Here is a 20,339-nt window from a genome sequence, read left to right as displayed (position 1 = left end):
CCTGAGAGCCTTTCCCTGCTATAGGTAAAATATATTTTCATGTAAGGGATTTGCAAACACACACTTCTAGGGGCTGTTAGTTGCACAATGAATTCGTCATGGGCTGTTTTTGCCTTGTGGTCAGTATATTAGAGCATTGTCATGTGCTCCGCTTTTCCGCCCTTCTTTTCACAAAGCAAGGTGCAGGCATCCCCAGCTTCATGACTAGCTGACCTAGAGAAGCCTCATATGTAGATGCAGACAGCTTATGGTGCAGAGGGAAGAGAACCACTGAAAGTGTCAGCATCTCAGGAAAGCTGTCCCTGGACACAGGCGTTCAGGACCAGTTGCCCATCTGTCCATAAATAGCATGCTTGGCATGGCCTAAAGTTCCACATCTTTTTTTAGACTTTTTTTTTGTGTGTGTGTGTCTCCTGCACATATGCCTCAGGGATAGCCTTCGCATTTCCGAAAGATAAATTTCTGATGTTCATATCTGGTTTAGATTTCTCAGGATCTTCAAAACATTTATTTTTTTTATGATAGTTTACAACTCAATTCCTAGTCTTTATTCTGGTTCAAGAAGAGCAGCAGCAGTCAGTGGTGTCTATTACAGGCCAGTGCTTTACAGTAAATGCCTATGCTCTTTGTTATGGCGAAAAAGAAACTCATGTGAGTACAGATTTATTATAAAAAATTAAGATAAACAACAAAATATTTTAGGGCTTTTCCCACCCTCTACATTGTTAATATTGTCCAGATGTTATTTCATGTACTTTCATGCATATAAATGTTATGCGAAACATGTATATTTACAAATATATTTTAACAAGGATGGAATTATAGGATGAAATTATCCACAACTGGTTCTTGTCATGTCATAGTCGTTGGAGCTATTTCACATGGAACATTTTGACCTACCTCACTCTCACTAATGGCTCCACACAGTCCTATACTACGGATGAAATATAGTCATTGTCAGTCACCCTCACTGTGTCCCAGGCTTTCTCTATACCTTGTTTTCCCATACTCACTGCCGTTTCGCTTAATTGGAGCTGGTCAGAAGCTTTTCAGTTATTTTTGACTGTTCTCTTTTTGCCCCCCTCCCCTTTTTAGCATTTATTGTTTGTATTTATTTAATTGGGTTATTTATTACCTTCTCACAAGAACATAGTTTTCATAGTGACAAATAAGAGATAGAAATAAAAGCATTTGCATTACTGGAAAAGGGAAGAAGTGTGTGTATTTCTGGTACAGTGGTAGGAGAATAAGGTTGACACCAACTGTTAACTCTCTTCACTCTACTTCTGGCAGGAATTCAGGTCTTTGTTCCTTAGTCACCAGTACCTCACATTTGTTCTCTTGGAGTCTCTCAACACTCATGATGGTACACATCCACTTTTTTTCCTTATAATTAAAAAAAAATGAATTATTCATGTTACATCCTGGTAACAGCCCCCTTCCTCCTCTCCTTCTGGTCCCAGCCTCTCTCCCTGTTTCTCCTATCTCCCCTCCCTTACTCTTCAGAAAAGGGGAGCCCTCTCCACCACACCCCACCCCAGCATGTCAAGCTGTGTCAGAACTGAGTACACCTTCTTCCCCTGTGGCCTTGTGAGGCGGCCCTGCCAGCAGAAAGTGATCGAAAAGCAGGCAACAGAATCCGATCTCACTCTCTTTACTAGGAGACCCATAGGAGGACAGAGCTGCACATCAGTTACATCTGTATATGGGGCCTAGGACCAGTGCATGCATGGTCCTTGTTTGGAGCTTCTGTCTCCATAGGCACACCTAGGCCCTGGTTAGTTGGCTCTGTTGATTGCTGATCTGTTGATCTGGGGAGCTCCTGTCCCCTCCAGGTCTTTCTATCCATCTCCCCATCTCCCACAAGACTCCCTTTATTCCAACCAATGTTTGTCTGTGGGTCTCTGCATCTGTTTCCATCAGCTGCTGGGTGGAGCCTCTCACAGGACAACTATGCTAGGCTCCTGTGTGCAAGCAGAGGACAGCATCCTTAGTAGTGGCAGGGGTTGTCTGACTCCCACAGGGTGAGTCTCAGGTTGGGCCAGGCATTGGTTGGATATTTCCTCAATCTCTGCTTTATTTACTTTTAGCTATATTTCTGGACATACGTGAGTGTGAGTTTAGGTGGCCATGTATGGCAATATATGCTTGTCAGTTGACGTGAAGGTACTGGGACTCCAATCCTGGTCCTGTAGAAGAGCAGCTAGTACTCTTAACCACTGAGCCATCTCTCCAGGCCTCACATCCATTTCTTTCTTTCTTTCTTTCTTTCTTTCTTTCTTTCTTTCTTTCTCTTTTTTAAATACTTGTTTGTTTTATGCACACTGTCTTCATGCACACCAGAAGAGGGCATTATATCATATTACAGACGGTTGTTAGCCACTATGTGATTGCTGGGAATTGAACTCAAGACCTCTGGAAGAACAGCAAGTGCTCTTAACCACCCAGCCATCTCTCCAGCCCCTCCACACCCATTACGGTTTCCATCACTCTATTCCAGCTTTATCAGCACTGGCTGAGACCACTGCTGGGGCCTCCGGCTGCCCTTGTGCCTCTGTTCTTTGCTCCCCTGCTCTTTCCACTGTGCTCATCACCATCGCCCCACAACGTACTCCTCAAAGTCCATCAGCAGCTTCCCTTTGCCCCCCGCCCATGCCCTTACTCCCACTGTAAGCCAGACTCATGGTTTACTACCTACAGGCTCTGCCAGTCTTCCAGCCTTGTTATTAACCTCACTCCTTCATTTATTATACTTCACTCATGTTTTTCTCCCGGTTGCTATCTCAGTGCCTTTGCTGCAGCCGTTCTGGCAGGAATGCTTTTTCTCTCCACTCTCTACGTCCCTTCTTTCAGCCTGTTTCTTCTACATATGTTCCTTACAGATGTCTCCAGTAACTCCACAGAGAATATGCTTAACTTCTGTATAGCATTTATCATACTTATTGGGGTTATTATCTTTCTTATTTTTATTTTTTTGTGGGACTTCATGTCCCATGAAAGCAAGAGCCATATCTAACTTTATCACTTCGAGACACACATTGGATTCTCTACAAATGTTTTCTGATGAGTGAATGCAATATCACCTACACACAAGACAGAGCAAGTCACAAGAACAAGAAAACCTGCCAGAACTGTGTGTCCTTCTGGATCATAGTCCAGAGTCTTCTAAAGCAGAGTTAAGATAAGAATGACACTGTGGATAAATAAAAATATTTTCTGCTTATCCTAATTATTTGTAACCTCACTGCCGAGAAATGTTTAGAAAGTGTTGAATGTCTTTCCTTTCGTAACATGAATTTACTTCCCAGATAGTGCCTTTATTGTCCTTCCAAAGATCAGGTTGAAATCCTTCTTAGTTTTCTTTCTTTTTTTTTTTTTAGGTTTTTGTTTGGTTTTGTTTGGGACAGGGTTTCTCTTTGTATCCCTGACTGTGCTGAACCCTGACTAGGCTCACCTCAAACTCAGAGATCTACCTGTCTCGTGAAAGCTGGGACTAAAGGCCTGAGCCACCATGTTTAGTAATACAGAACTGTCTTACATACATACTTCTTATGGGAGAATAGGGAAATAGAAGGATCCAGAGGGTCCTAGAAACCTACAAGTAGAACATTATGACGGGCAGATCTGGCCCCAGAGGTTCTGCACAAACTATGACACCAACCAAGGACAATACATGTAGTAAACATCGAACCCCTACCCAAATCTAGCCAAGGGACAGGTCATTCTCTATAGATGAGTGAAGAGTGGGGTCTGACTTTCATATGAACTCTGGTGCCCCATATTTGACCACGTCCCCTGGATGGGGAGACCTGGTGTCACTCAGGGGAAGGATAGCAGGCTACCAAGAAGAGACTTGATACCCTATGAGCATATACAGGGGGAAGAGGCCCCCCTCAGTCACAGTCATAGGGGAGGGGAGTAGGGGGAAAATGGGAGGGAGGGAGGAATGGGAGGATAGAAGGGATGGGATAACCATTGAGATGTAATATGAATGGATTAATAAATAAATAAATTTTAAAAAGAATCCATACTTCTGTATGCAGCTGAAAATTGTCCTTTGAGGTTGTGTGAAGAATTATGTTGGAACTTTGAGGGGCATTGCATCGAATCTGTAGATGCTTTTGGTTGTATGACTATTTTTACTATATTAACCCCACCGATTAATGAACACGGATGATCTTTTCACCTTCTGATATCATCTTCAACTATTTCTTCAATGTCTTAAAGCTTTTTTATTGTACAAGTTTTTGACTTGCTTGGTTACAGTTAGCACAGATATTTTATTTTTGAGGCCATTGTGAAGGGTGTTGTTTCCCTGACTTCTTTTTCTGTCTGTCATTTGTATATAGGAAGGCTATTGTTTTTTGTATATTAATTTTGTATCCTGTAGGAGTTTCCTATTGGAGATTTTGGGGTCACTTATGAATACAATCATATCATCTGAAAATAAAGATAGTTTGACTTCTTTCTGTTCTATTTGTATGCCATTGATGCCATCTGTTGTCTTATTGCCCTAGCTAAGACTTTAAGGACGGGATTGAATATGTATGGAGAGAGTGGGGAAATCTTGTCTTGTTCCTTATTTTAGTGGAAATGCTTTGTGTTTCTCTCCATTTAGGTTGATGTTAGCTGTAGGCTTGCTGTAAATTGTCTTTATTATGTTGAGGCATGTCTCTATGTCCCTAATCTCTCTAGGACTTTGATGGTAAAGAATGTTGAATTTTGTTAAAGGCCTTTTTTGCATCTAATGAGATGCTCATGTGGTTTTTGCCTTTCATTCTGTTTACACGATGGATTGCATTTATCAATTTGTGTATGTTGAACCCTGACTAGGCTCACCTCAAACTCAGAGATCTACCTGCCTCTACCAGTGCTAAGATGGGGAAATGGGCACAAGCCCATATCCCTAACCCAGAATCTATCTCCGATTGATGACTGCTTGCAAATGAAAAATTAGTTTTTTTTCCACCAAAGTCTCACTGGGTATGTAAATCACTCTTCACTCTTGAGCCAGACCTCATGCTCGGCCATAGATGGCCAATACAAAATGAACTTAATGATATTTTTAGAGGTTCTTTGTCTCATAATGCTTTGTAGGGCCTTTTTCTTTTCCTCTCTTTTGTTTTCATCATCTTTTTTTCCCTAACCATACAAGTTTTTTGTTTATACATTTTGTATTTTATGGGATTCCTGTGTGTCAAAACGTGTGTATCTCTGCATTTATGTACATTTCTTGAGCTTTTTCTTTGGTTCAATTTCTTCTGTTTGTTTCTTTCTTTTGTCCTATTGTTTTGTTTGTTTTTATTTTATCTTATTACTATTAGATGCCTGTTTGTATCCTAATGAGAAAGAAAGAAAGGGTGTGTATTTGAGTGCGTGGGGAAGTGGGGGAAGATACGGGAGGTATTTGAGGAGGAGAAGCCATAATCAGAACATATATACTAAAAATATAATTTCAATAAAAAAGAATTGATACTTGAAACTAATTTCAACTGATCACCCCTACCCCATGTAATAGGCTCCTCCTCCTGTACAATTTAAAAATCTCTAGTGCTTCATATAAACAAATCATCAAGTTAGACAACTCATGAGAAATATTATTGACAGCAAACTATTCTGTTCTTAATCCCGATTTAACATTTTCCTCTTACAAATTTGTTATAATTGAAACCGAAAAAGACCCAAGGCCCTGTGCTAGTTTTGAGTGATAGAAGATAGAATATGATCTCAGCTATAATTACAACATTGTTAAATTGAGGCTGTAATTTAGGGATTTAACCTTTTATATTTAAAATTTAGGGGTTTTGTGTAACTGCAAGAATCCATAAACAATGATGACATTCTAAAGGGGAAAGAAATGGAAGATAATGACAGTGCTAACTCTCTGGTCGTGTTTAGGTGCAGTGTAGAAAAGGGCAATTTTAGCTCTAGGAGTCCCTAGGAAGAAGCAGGCACGATACACTAGGACCCTACGACGATACTTGGTCTTTAATCTGCAGTGCTGGCTACAGCAGAATTTATAATCAGCTGAGGGTTTGATGGACTGACACCACCTTCTCTGCTCCCATTTTTATCTTCATGATTGCTTATTTATTGCTGGAGCATGATGCTTATTCTTAATTATATGCTAATCATAATTACTAAGGAAATTGCTGGTTAGCCTGTCTGGCGTTAGGCAATCAAAAGGAAGCCCGTGATGGAAACAAAAACATTTCATTAAAAAAACAAAAGGAAGTGGAATGGTGAACACTTTGATATCATTATGATTTGGTTCTGACAAATTATTATTAATAACTGAACTAAAAAAAATTTCACTGCAGATATCCAAAGCCAGATTGTTACAGCATGTAGATTAGTGTTTGCTCATATCTCTGAGCAGCTGAGAGAGATGCCACAGGGGACCGTACAACACGACAGCTAGTCCTAATTCCATCCTGTACCTTCTGATCTCTTCTTGCCTTGTTGCTTCCCTCACACCTCGCCCACTCTCAGACTCTGGGATTCTGTCTGTCTGTCTTCACTCTCATGGAACATTTCAGGTGGGAACACAGCTCCATGTACATGTTTACTTTATCCCTAATTGGAAAACTAGGGGGGAGTTTGTCCTTGCTTAATTTTGAACATGAATTTTCTTTTCTTTTTGTAAGTAAGGGGCACTCTCCCAGTGATGATAAAAATAGACCCTTGACTTCTTTGCCTTATGGCAAAGTAAATTAGGACCCGAAATAAAAGATGTTATGAAATAAGACTTGTTTACTGAGTTATAGCACATGATGGAGAGAAATTTAGAGGCGGTTTAAAACTATTTTTTTCTTCTAAGAACCTGATGCCTAAATAGAGCCTAAAATGAATGTACCAACAATAATATAACTAGAGGTGTGCTTACAAGTACTAGAAAATGCAAAAAGAACATTGAAAAGGAAACACAGTGACCTCTCTGCATATAACCCTAAAAAAGTTCACATTGGTCGGGGAAATTTACTGAACTAAATCAACTTGAACTGTCTTCCGTAGATAGTAGATACGAAGCAGCACAGGAGACATTATTATTCAGACAGATAAAAGCTAATTATTATTACCAAGATACTATAGATGTTTCTGCCCTCAACACAGTAAGGAAATTAGTTGGATCATTGGACACTGTTTCTATAACGGTCTTTGTGCGATAGACTTGAGTTTTACTCTGATTCCGTCTGGAATTCTTGACTTGTGATCCTATTGACCAAATATCTGGTGACCATTTGGAATTTAGAGAGAATATAATTGAAGCAGGCATGGGGAGTTTTACAGAAAATACAAATCACTGTATGTAAAGGACCCAGATGCTTTATGAAAAATCCAAATACATATTTCATATATGATGTGTATATAATCTAGCCAGGAAAAATATGTGAAATCTATCTAGGAAAGAAATGAGAAGAAATCGTATATACCTGCAAAATATCCCACACAAAATATTCCAAAGTTGCAATACCAAGGTGACATACTCTGGCAGCTGTGAAAGGAGCTTAGACAGTAAGGAATCTGAGAATTTTAATATACTCTGTAATGTCCTCCTGGGTGTCTAGTGTGGATCCATTTCAAAAGGTAGTGCTAGGTAGATATTGGGAACATACATCATATCATCTTAATATCTAATTAAGCAGAATTTGCATCAAATAGTGTCAAAAGATGGCTCAGTGTCTCAAAAGTCATGCCACTTGATAACTGAATGATCTTTTGTAGTTGGTGAAGCAATGTTCACGCCTCAAGAAGAGCTGGTCTCACGTCATTAAAAACCCTTAATTTTATCAGTTGGGCCAAACTAAAGGGATGTGAAATTAGTACCTTTCATTGCCTTCTTAAACGTAGTCATGTCCAGGTTGATTTAGCATGACCATACAGAATTCAGGCAAGTTGAGTGTTCAGTCACAAGGACCGTGTGCTTATCAGGACTCTAGCTAATTAGACATGCTGTGGTCCTGTTAGAAAATTATGACTTAGTTTTCTGGAGGTAGTCTTGTATGGAGTGTACTCAATTGGCTCCTCTAAAGTGGTTTCCACATGGTGACTTTAGTCTCTGAGAGCAGTGTCCAGTTAACTGCTGGGCTCACAAGATAGCTCATTTGTAGTTTCAAGTGTTATTGCCACTCATAACTTTCTCACTAGAACTTTGCTCTGGAAGAAAAAAAAGCCATTTGTATGATAGTTTTTGACTCAAAGAAATATCTGGAAAACTAGGGAGAAACAAGAATATTAAAATCTTCTTTTAAAATTTACATTAAAGAGGCGTTTGATAGTATACGAATGTTTCTGTTGGCTGGTGTGTGGGGCATAGTCTCTTAAATTCAGTCTGCCTCTATGATGTGTTTTTACTTCAGAAATTGTATTTTAAAGACTGCATTGTGGCTTTCCAAGTGTGACAGATGTCTGAATTTTCATGTCACCTTTATTGTCCTATGTGAATTTTGTTGTGAAAATTTGTCTGCAAACATTTAATATGTTCAACTGCATGTGAAAATCCTGGTCTCCCTATGTAAACAGAGTTAGAGTCAAACCGTGTTTTGACTTATTAGATCCATCTGAATTATTCAACATATATTTTGGATGTGAAGGGGAAAGCCCATTAATTTTCTAAGTCTTCACCATAGAGTATGTATGGAACGTTCTTTTCGAAACCACACGGAGAGGTTTTCTTGTTTCCACATGACTGTAGTATGTCAACTTACTAACAGTAAAGACTGGGAAGGCATGGTAGAAGTATTTCTGCATGTGAGCCACTGGCTTATATGAAATAAGTTCACAATAATACATACAAAATGGTGACAGCTTAAGTATCATTTGGTGTCACATTTGTTTTGAAATGAAACAAAATGAGTCAGGCTTCAGAAAATTAAGTAACAAAATTGCTTTGGACTTTTTTTCCAAATCAGTAAAAAAAAAAAAAAGCTAATTTTAAACATTTATTTTAGAGTTTCTTTGTTTCTTTTTACTTCTATCTCTAGCATAACTTGTATGACTCAAACAATCATTTGTAATTATTCTAGATGACAGAAATTGGTGCCCCATTTTTGTCATTTTGACATAGTTTTAAATATCACTATATATTTTTTTTCTTGGCAAATTGACTTTGTCCTTAAAGAGATTTTAGGTGCCAACTAGGTATACATGTTATGTTATATTTATTGACAGGAGAACTCACGAGTTTTTAAAAAGATAACAGAATGAACAAAAATAATGAACAGGTTAAAAATATGGTTAAAAAAAGAAATAACAAAGCAAGTCTGAAGAAAATATTTCAGGATATAATAGATGAGGTGGTACAGTAAGAAAGGAAAAGAGATGAAAGTCTTGAGGATAAATGGGAGAAAAATAAAAAGGTGTATTTTAGGAACGGCAGGCATAAAAAAATATCCAAGGCACAGGAAAAAAAACCCAAGATTTATTTTAAAATTCAAGAGGAGAGTTGAATCCTTTGCAACACGTTAAGGATAAGTGAACTGCAGAGTATGTAGAAAAGAAGCGAAAACATGGGGCAGGGCGGCACAGTTTATTAGCGCTCTACTCAGATTATTTCACATTTTGAAAAACAGAAGACCGAATACAACAAAAGTGTTCCTAGCATGTGCTTTAGAGTTTATGTGTTAAAGCAAACGCTGTCAGAAACGGGAAGGAAAACGAATCAAGACAGTATTGAGAGGTAAAGGCCCAATCCGGAGCTGTGTGTGAGGGAAAACTGGCCTGTCGTAACACCAGCTGTCCTGAAGGCTTCGGAGAGCATAATTGTGATTAAGCAGCCGCCCTGCCGCCGCTGTAGGAGTTATAGCCAATAATAATGTATTGACATTTATGTGGTTGAGATGCTCTGACCTGAACTCATTTAACTAGTGCCCTGGTAATCGCCGACGGGTTCACATGGGCTGTAATGCCAAGATAAAAATAGCAAAGTTGATTAAATACAGTTAGATGTTAATATAAAATAATAAAGTTAGGTATTTCATATAATGTTGTTCCTGACAATTTGTTTTCCTCATTGAGTAAGTGAATGCAATTTATGGAAAAATAGCCTTTCATATTAGTTCCTAAAGTTAGGCACCATGAATAATTAGTCTTTACTAAGCAGTTATTAAAGCTTCGCTCGAATTGTAAATCAGCTGAAAATGAGGAGCAGTAGGAGAAGCCAGATTAGCTTCTGGAATGCTATTTTTGTGCATTTCAAAACTACTCAGGTTTTGTATTATTGTTAATGTATTATCTGATGGAGTTTGATTTATTCAAACCATCGCCAACATTTTCACCCTCTTCCAGGCTTGAGATTCTGTAAAGCGTTGATTTACTTAGAGTACTATTAAGTTGTCCTGCAAATGAGACGTTTCTCTCACTCTCTTATTTTGTGATAATAAACGTACTAATGGATGTTTTCATTGATGGCCCCTACTTAAGGAAAATGAAAACTAAAAATGATGCTGGTTCTTTAAAAGTTTATCCCTATGGCACCATCGTGTAAGCATACATATGGGACAGTAAAAATGGAAGACGACACATTAAATGACATTATTATAAAATGCAATACTCTTGGAATGATCCCTTATTAAATTAGGCTCTATGATCTGAGATGAATTTCCCCGATCCCTAATCCATCACTGGAGAAATATTAAAAGATAGGTCTCAACTGGTATTAGAATCGCACTCAGTCTCTACTTTCATTATTTTGAATTAGGGTGCTACTGGGGGGAAGCCTCTTAATGAGAATTAGAGTGATTCACTGGCCTTCTTTTGGATTTTGACAAGTAAAATATTAACTCTTCAGTCACAGCTGTCTGAATTAAAATACTTGGCAGCCGCAGATGCCCAAATTAAATTGGCCTTTATGTTTCCATATTGCTGACCTCCTTAGAGGCGACAACATCAAACCAACAATAACAAAAAAGTCACAGTGTGTCATTTCTTGGAAGAAAATATATTTATTGAAGTTTTTATATTTGTTTCAGTTTTAACATATAATTGAACAACTCCAGGACGTTTTGAAGGGGAGTTTAGTTTTAATTACAGGTTAAATAAACTTCAGTTACAAAGCAGGTATTTTAAACCATTAATTACATGTTAAAATAATCAGTGGAGTGTTGGGGCACATTTCACTTGTTTTAGTACCATCAGCCAGAGCTTTGGGTCAAATTTAAGAAGAAATAAACTGAACCCAGTTTAAGTACATTTAGAGCAAGTGTTTCCTTGGGAATACATAAAAAATGCATTTCTTCAATTTAGACATAAACTTGATTAAAGATGCAAAATCAGTGTTAGTAGAATACACACAGAAAGAGTCATTTGGATTCTCCTAATCGTGGTATTTGAACTTAAAGCTCATCTTACAGCCAAGCAACAAAAGCAGGCACAGACTTTCTTAATTTAATGTATGGATATCTATGAATTATTTGATGATGTAGGTGCTCTGAACACTCAATAGAGTCTGTAGTTTACAGAGTAATTCAAATAATGGTGAAAAAATATAGTCTGTCATTGTGTCCTGATTTCTGATTCCCTCTCTCTTCTGTGGTCACTGTGACATCACCCTCTAGTCCCCTTTAACTACTCATATTTATCTGAACTTGTGATTGGTTGAATAATAATTTGATGTAGATACTGGTAAGTGAATCTTACTGGTCCTCTTTTATATATCCAACATCGAGATGAACTCAGGGCCATAGGTTGGGAATCTGGGTTTTTCCTTAAAACTGTGAAACTAATAAAAAAGGCTTACAAAATCACCTTTCCACTTCCCAATGAACCCCAGTTTATGAGAGAACTGCCCCCTTTAAGAAGTTATATGAAGTTTTAACAATTACACAAACTTACTCTAGTGACGGTGTTAAATTTACATGCCTAATAAAATCATTTTTATATCCCTGTGCAGATGTGGGCCAAATGTTAAATTATGAACCTTCTAACAAATTTTGTTTGTGTAAGTGCACATACTTTTAAGTGGATGAATACACATTGAATCCAAGATAGTCTCATTTTAGTGGGCAAGGATGCTAGGTATGTATAAAGTAAGGGAGTTCAATGTCAGAAATTTATTTCTGAACGTATTTAAGATTTAGCAAGAGAGGAAAACTTCTTAGTGACTTTTTAGAGATTATATGTTATTTCACTTTGACTTTTCTTTAATTATTTGTAAATATATTACAGCACTATTATACTCTTAAGCTGGTTGCACTTAAGAGGGAACAGCCCAAAGCAGTGTGCTGTCACTTAGCGAGGACAAACTACCATAAATCAGGATCCTTACTATGCATATTCTCCCCTAGGACAAAGTGTGGCCACCCAACAGGATTCTGGAAACTGTTTTGACTACAGATTAATAATAATAATAGATGTGTTCTCCAGTTTATTTATTTACTTATTTAATAAATGCTGTACGTGTGCACGTCTGTGTATCTGGGTGTCTCATATATGGAGATCAGAGGACAACTCGCAGGAGTTGATTCTCTGGTCCCACTATGTGAGTTCTGGGAACTGAGCTCGTGTTGTCAGGCCTGGCAGCAAGCACCCTTCCCAGCTGCGCCATCTTGCTAGTCTATTACGTGGGTTTTCAAATGGACTATTTTTTAATTGGTAAAAAGAAAAACAAACCTACTTCTTGGTTGAAGATATAAGATATAAATTTAATGTTTATGTAATGACTTCAGGTTGTATTCCTTCACAAATATACTTTGAGACAGGATCTCTCTATGTAGTCCTGGCTGTCCTGGAACTCACTGCATAGACCAGGCTGGCCTCCAACTCGTAGAGATCCACCTGCCTCTGCCTCCCGAGTGCTGAGATGAAAGAAGTGCATGTCCACACCCAGCTCTTCCCAGCAATTTAAAATGTGTCTTGTTTTACTTTTTCTTTTTCAGATTGGAAATATTTAAATTTATATGATTTGGTGTATTTTCCTATGACTATATCTTTGTAATTCCTTAAATGCATCTACCATGAAGATACTCTGTTGCACTTGAAATGCACCCTTAACATTACTATTTAGTTGTTCCCAACATTTTGATAGGGCTGTGCACACTTATTCACAATTCTTACCCTACTATATTAGAGCAAAAACTTGGACTAGGACCGGAATGAAACGTTCAGCCTCTATTCAAAAAAAGGATATAAACATCTGGAAATAAAACTACATGAAAATATGTCCTGAGAACATTGATTATATATATATATATATATATATATATATATATATATATATATATATATATGACATGATTAGGAAAAAGAAGGAGGAGGAGGAGGAAGATAAGGATGAGGAGCTGCAGGAGGCAGCACCACCGTTCTTGCTTGGTCATGGAACTAGCTGGAATGTCTTAGGAAACCTGAATAGTGGTAGCGCATTATGCAGACAGATTACCAACACGGAGCCTCCGTCTGTGAATTAGTTCTACCAGAACTACTTAATGCATCTTTTCTGGAATTAAATGTGCATGGAAGGCTGCCATAGGGCAAGCCACAAGGTGGTTTAATTTCTTTTTTAGAACACATTAGTAGAACTCGATAAAGGGTCAAGTAATTTCATCCAAGTTGCCACTAGTTAGTTAAGAGAAAATGACAGTACTTGAGGCTGACATTGTTACATTTCCACAAATATATTTTATAAAATAGCAGTTTAAAATTTCATTTTTTTTGCCGAAAGAGTGATTGCCTAAGGAATACTTCTTAGCTTTAAAAGATTACCTAGCCTGTAGCTAAATAGGGCATTTTGATTAATATTTGCTATTTTGAAAGTGGGCTGAGGTCTGAAATGAGATGGTTACTTTTCAGGCAGGAGTGACTTTGGTTCCAGGCTCCCCTAGCTTCCAGGGAGGCTGCACCGGGAGTAATTTCAGCGAATTGTAAGCGGACAGTAACTCCACAGGGAGCTCTGGCAATCATGGCGGAAACAATGTTTACATCGATCAGCTGTCACGGTGATTTATGGCTTCATTTTGCTGTAATGGAGAATTAGTGGAAAGATTATCAGGAACTCAACACTTTGGCTTGTTACCCATGTCCAGACGAGCAATTTGTCTCCCTGAAGCAGCGAAATACTTGTGACAGCTCCAACACTTGCTCTAATTCAATCAAGAGAAAATGTTGGAATTAATTTGTTACAAGAAAATTTAAATATGTTCAGCAAACAGTAACCGCAGAGCAGAAGGCTGATTTATTGTGCTCGGCAAGATATCGATCCAGTTCGATCTGGCCCATGTTGAGGTTTTAATGTGTAATAATTTCCAATTTAAAGCCCCTTTTCAAGATCACGGGTTTAAAGAGAGGGCAGGCTAGGTCTCAAGACCTGATTAGGAGCCTGTTGCAATGGCTTTGTCAAAAGCCTGTTTGAATGTAAATTCATAGTTATCTTTCGCACTATCTTTAATATTCTTGACATGGATTTTATTGTGTGTCAAACCTCGGGCCAGCTGCCTGCCACAACCATTAATGAAACATCTTAGGAAATAAATCTCAGTCTTTATACAATATTTTTAAAAACCTGAAACATTAGATGTCAGAGAAGAAGGTTTAACAACATTCTTTTTTTTTTTTTTTTTGGTCAGGAAACCATGTGAGAAATAGCTGTTTTACAGTTTACGGACACAATTAGATTGAATTATTATATGTAGACCATGATGTGGTGAGCTGTCATTTCAGAGTCTGTACACGTATATGTAGGGACATGGACCGCTCTGTTGTTATTTATTTTATTTTTTTTTTAAAGAAGCCGGTGGGTCATAAATACATTTGTGATTTTTCTACCTATCCGCCTCCCACTTGACTTGAAAAGGATGTAATTGTTTGGGTGTCTCATTTATTTATTATTCAGTGCATGTGATATTTTCATTAGCTTCTGGAACCTTACTGTCTTTAGTGAGGAGTTGTTTACAGAGTGAAGTATTTTTCTACTATTTCATAATTCTAGACTGGTGTATTTTGTGGTAGAAACAGTTCTGTAGACTTCCATTTGCATGGACTGAAAAAGTAGCTCAAGTGTCAGGTAGCATGAGATACAAATAATGGGTAGCTTTGGCATATAATTCCTTTTGCCAAAATATGCTGTGGTGGGACCTTCATTGATATAGCAGATGTTTTAAGCTATTTGCTTTACAGAACTAAAGTGCATGCCCAGTTTCTTTTCGGCATCAAAATGTAAGTCTGTTCTTTGTGTCTAATATCTTTGCTAATATCAGTGGCTGATATGATCAGAGAACAGTTCTGTTCACCCTGATCAATAAAGATGTGGAGTCTTTACCGCGGGGAATTGATGCAGGCCGTGTAGTGTAGCTTTTTTGCTGAGTGGAATGGCAGACGCACATATTGCTTGGCTTTTGTTTCCTTCGTTTATTTTTAACTTCAGACCTATAAATATGATCTTGCAAATCGCTTCTTTGGAAGTTTTTTTTTAAAATTCACTTTTATTGAACTTTCACAAGGGAATTTTGGACCTAGACATTTACTTGTTGTCAATAGAGCATATAATTGGCCTGTAGGGTGGTGAAATACCATGTCTCTCTACCAGCCCCAAATGATGTACCAGGAAAGAGCATAATGCCTGTTATTTTAACTGCTCTGATATTTTTACTGGTACATTTTGGGTTGCTGTTCTTGTGGTTGAACGTCTGCATCTAATGTGTGTCTTTGGGGGCTAAGAAACAAGAGATGGAATTTTCCATGAAACAATCCAAATTAATTTTCTGGACCTGTAAATAGTTCTTATATGCAGAAAAATGTTTGATGATGCTCTCACACTGAAGGATCCTTGCCATCAAACTGGCAGATGACACAAGCCATTCATACTTATGTTTACCCTCTTAGTTAAGGTCCAGCACTTTGAAGTTCTTTCCTCTGATGAAGAGTCAACATTTCTGACATGTAATACTAATGCAGTAAAAGTAGCATCCGAACAAACCACTTAAAAGTCAGGTCCGTCTATGGTTAAAACGTCAGCTGGCATCTGTCCTGTTGGTACCCACTCTGTTGGTCTAGAAAAATCTTACTTTCCGTAGCTCAGAGGGACCAAGTAAGCTGAGCTGAACTGAACACAGTGTTCTATACACTTGCCATCCTGTGGAAAAGCCAAAACATTGGATTTGCTACCTTAAATAATAAGACAGTGAGTGCTTTAAAAATAATGTTTAAAAAATGCATACCTTCCTAGACTGCGTGGTATTAAGATGGGCTGGTTGATCAGTGGGTCACTGCTAAGTGTTGAATGAGCAACTTTCACTGAGGCTCATTGGTGGGCAGTAGCTCTGCTTTGTCTACTTGACTTTGTTTTCTCGGTTGCCCATCAGCCTGCTTATTTTTCTCCCCTCAGCTCTGGGAAAAATACACAAAGGAGGAATGTTGAATTGATAAGTGTGCAGAGAGAGCAACTAGTGCCTCAACCCTGTTCCTGCTAATGTGACCAGCTGGGAGATTCAATTTCCCTTGTATACTACTTGTATCGTCCTTGGTTAGTGCAATAGTTTGAACAGACCCTTCCTGGGCCCAGATCTGCCCATCACAATGTTCTTCTTGTAGGTTTCCTTCTATTTCCCCATCTCCTATACTTCTCTTAGTTAGAATCCCAGTAGAATGTCCTCACATCTATCCCAATCTCCTGGTAAGTGAAGACTTTAACATCAAACCCCTACTCTGGTCTAGCCAATGGACAGGACATTCTCCACAGTTATGTAGAGAGCAGGGACTGGCTCTGACATGAACTCTGGTGCCCCATATCTGACCACCTCCTCTTGGTGGGGAGACCTGATGGCACTCAAAGAAAGAATAAGCAGGCTACTAAGATGAGACTTGATAGCCTATGACCATATAGTGGGGGAGGAGGTCCACCTTGGTCTTAGGCCTACGGGAGGGGAATAGGGTGAAAGCAGGAAGGAGGGAGGAATGGGAGGATACAAGTGATGGGAATAACAATTGAGTTGTAATTTGAATAAATTAATTAAATAAAAAATTTCCTATGTAACTACCTCAAAGGTCTGGTTTCCTAGACTTCACCAAGTTTCTGTGATACTGTGTTTTCCACACTGTGCATCATATCCCACAGAGTCCATCCACAGAGTTTTCCACACTGTGCATCCCACAGAGTCCATCCTCTTCTGTTGCTAGCTGGAATTCCTGCTTATCAAACAGCTTATTTTTAGGAACAATAGTTTCCAGCTAGATACATTAACATCCATACCACCAGTTATTAAACCCTACTATTGACTTTAGAAATATGTTTATTACCATAGGTACCAAATGAAAATGATACAACTTGAGCTGGGCGGTGGTGGCGCACCCCTTTAATCCCAGCGCTTGGGAGGCAGAGGCAGTTGGATTGCTGTGAGTTTGAGGCCAGCCTGGTCTACAGAGCGAGTTCCAGGACAGTCAGAGCAGTTACACAGAGGAACCCTCTCTCGAAAAACAAAACAAAACAAAAATGATACAACTTGTTTCAACAGTAGGATGAAATATTAGAATGAGTATAAAGTTTCTTCAAAGTACTAAAAAGTTCAGAAATTTCTATTACATAGTACAAACTAGTGAAGGAGATTCAGTGGGGGCTTTTTTTAAAAATTTTTTTTCTCCTTTATTAATTTATTCTTGTTACATCACTGGGGGCTTTTAATCATGCTATTTCCAGTGCTTTTGTGAAATTATTAAATCAGCTGTGTTAACAAAATTCATGCAATCAACATACAACGTATTGTATTGTTAATATGTTTAAGGCATTATTTTTCATTAATAAATTCGATGGAATGTTTAACTCTCCGGGTATGATTTCAAAACATTCATCACCTAGTCTTATTGTGAAGTAAGTGGTCAAGAAAACATTTAATGAAGTTGTAAATGCTAAGCTGGGTGTCCTGATACGGGTAATCCAGTTTTGAGTCCAAGTATTTAGTTTTCACGTTAGTCACTTTTTTTTTTCCTGGTATAAATTTCAGATTGATCTTCTGGTTTAATATCTCATTCACGTTGGCATTTTCAACATCAAAACAGATAAAGGTAAGGGAAAAAAAAACAGAGCTACTCATTCATAGCGATGAAAACGTCTACAGGTTTTCTCCTTTCTCCAATATGTGCAGAGTCTGAACGAGGAGTACATGAATGTAGCCGCCGCAAAGGGAAACATCAGTGAGCGAAGCACTGGGGCCCGAGTGCTCATTGCTGTGCTGGTGGCAAGAAATCCACGGGCTTCTTGCGGTAACTTGGCCATTTCATTTATGCTGGTGGAAGTGACACTGGGGAAGCCTTGGTCTACGATGAAAAGCCTGGAGACATCTATGTATAAAAGGATCCCAAGCTCAGTTTGTTATGTTGCTCTCTGGTGTGTTTCAGTCATTACTTCATCCTTTGAAATACATGTGACTGGAGAGCTAGACACATATAGTTATAGCTCATACATGGCAAAAAATACTCGCATCTTTGTTCTATGTAAATCCTTCCCTTAGTTCACAGCTTTAAGAGGAGCCAAGGAGTTCCTTTTATTTCTGATCTACAATAGCTCACAAACAGCACATTTTGTAACTAAAATGGCCTTTAGACCTTTATCTCAACTGAGCTCCTTTACAAATCTAGATTCCCCCTTTTTTTTGTATGAAAATTACTAATGTTTTCCTTTTTTAAAGAACATTATTTTATGGGTATGGTTTTGCCTGCACATATGTCTTTGTAGCGCTTGTGTGCCTGGTGCCCCTCGAGGCCAGAAGAAGATGTCTAATCTCCTAAAACTGGAGTTATAGATGGTTTTGAGACACCACGTGGGTGCTGGGAATTGAACCCGGGTCCTCTGGAAGAACAGTAGGTACTCTAGACCACTGAGCCATGTCTCCAGCCACCAGGCTCCCCTTTTGATACCGTAAGAGATGACTGTTTTCTTATTTTGCTGTGGTCAGTTGAACTTTGGCAGGACTCTGCTTTGTGTGGGATGAGCCACACGGATCAGCTCATCTCGGTGTGATATTCCTGTGCGAGTGTTCAATGTTAGGAAGGCCTGAGTGTGATTTTGTTCAACCATATGCACATGCCATTTAGAAATAATATGATTTTTAGTGGAAAAAAATTCATCCTCCAGTTCTAGATCTGGAAATTGGCTTCTTTCAAATTAAGTTGAATATAATCCCATATAACATGTGAAAATTTAAAAGATAAATATTTTATAGATAAACAGCACAGTGACTAGAGTGAATAATGATGTAGGTAGGCAAAAATCTAGATACTTTCTCTGCTTTGAGGAGCTTGAGGGTCCTTAGCGTCCTTATTATGAAGCCGACGGGCCTCGTGACTACTTGCCATTTCTTCAGGGCAAGCTGAGTGTCCACCCTAAGGGCTGTCATGAAAGACCTCACACCACAGAAGCATAAGGAAAAAGGGTCATGCCTTTGAAAATGAAAGAACATGGTATGGATTTTGAACATAAAGATTTAGGCCCCGTGGCCTTTTGAATGAGAAATGTCCCCTGTAGATGCCCACATTTGAGCTGTTAGTCCTCAGCAGGTGGAGCTGTTTGGGAGCGGTGTGGTCTTGTTGGAGTAAAGTACAACCCTGGGGGTGGGCTCTGAGAGTTCACAGCCTGACCGAGGCCAGTTCCTGCTCTTGCCACTTGTTGTCATACCCCTCTACTTTGATGGACTCTTTTCTTTCTGGAACCGTAAACCCAAACGCACTCTCCTGTATATAAAACACCTTGCTTGTGGTGTGTTATGGCAGCCCAAAATGAGACTAACACAGGCCCATTCTAGGGTGAGAAATACAGTGTGTTTTCAGATGTCGTTTTGAAGAGAGGACTTTTAGAAGACCCAGATTTGAGTTATGTATTATTTGACTGTGCACTGAAAAACATAGCTTTTAAAAAGAAATCTTTATTTAATGAGATTTTGGGAGCCAAGCTGTTTCTTATCTGCGTTTTCACGGTGGTGGAGATAAACAGAGTGCAAAGCCCAGAGAAAACCTTTCTAAGATTTCCAAGTAAGCTGGAACTTGTATGTATGCACTAAGCATTGTTCTGGCCCAAGATCAAACCATTGAAAAAATGTTTAATTTTCCATTTGTCATGGTTAGTATAAATAATTTTCAACTTGATGCCTTGAAAGTAGGCCTCTAGGCACATGTGTGAGGGCTATTTAGACTAAGATTAGCTTCTGGGGGTGATTTCTAGGGATTATCCTGAGTAGGTTAATCGAGGTGGGAAGACCTGCCCACAGTTGGTGGGACCATTCCCTAGGATACCCGAATGTTGAAGGCAGAGAGAAAAACTTGAGCACTATTATGCATGCATGACTCATGTCTTTTCACCTTCAACTTGGATGTAATGTGGACAATTCTCTCCAGCTCCTGACACTGTGACCTCCACACCA

Source organism: Acomys minous (genome assembly GCF_964271855.1).
Source record: "Acomys minous genome assembly, chromosome: 19".
Classification (NCBI taxonomy): Eukaryota; Metazoa; Chordata; class Mammalia; order Rodentia; family Muridae; genus Acomys; species Acomys minous.
Note: the sequence above shows the minus strand (reverse complement) of the source record.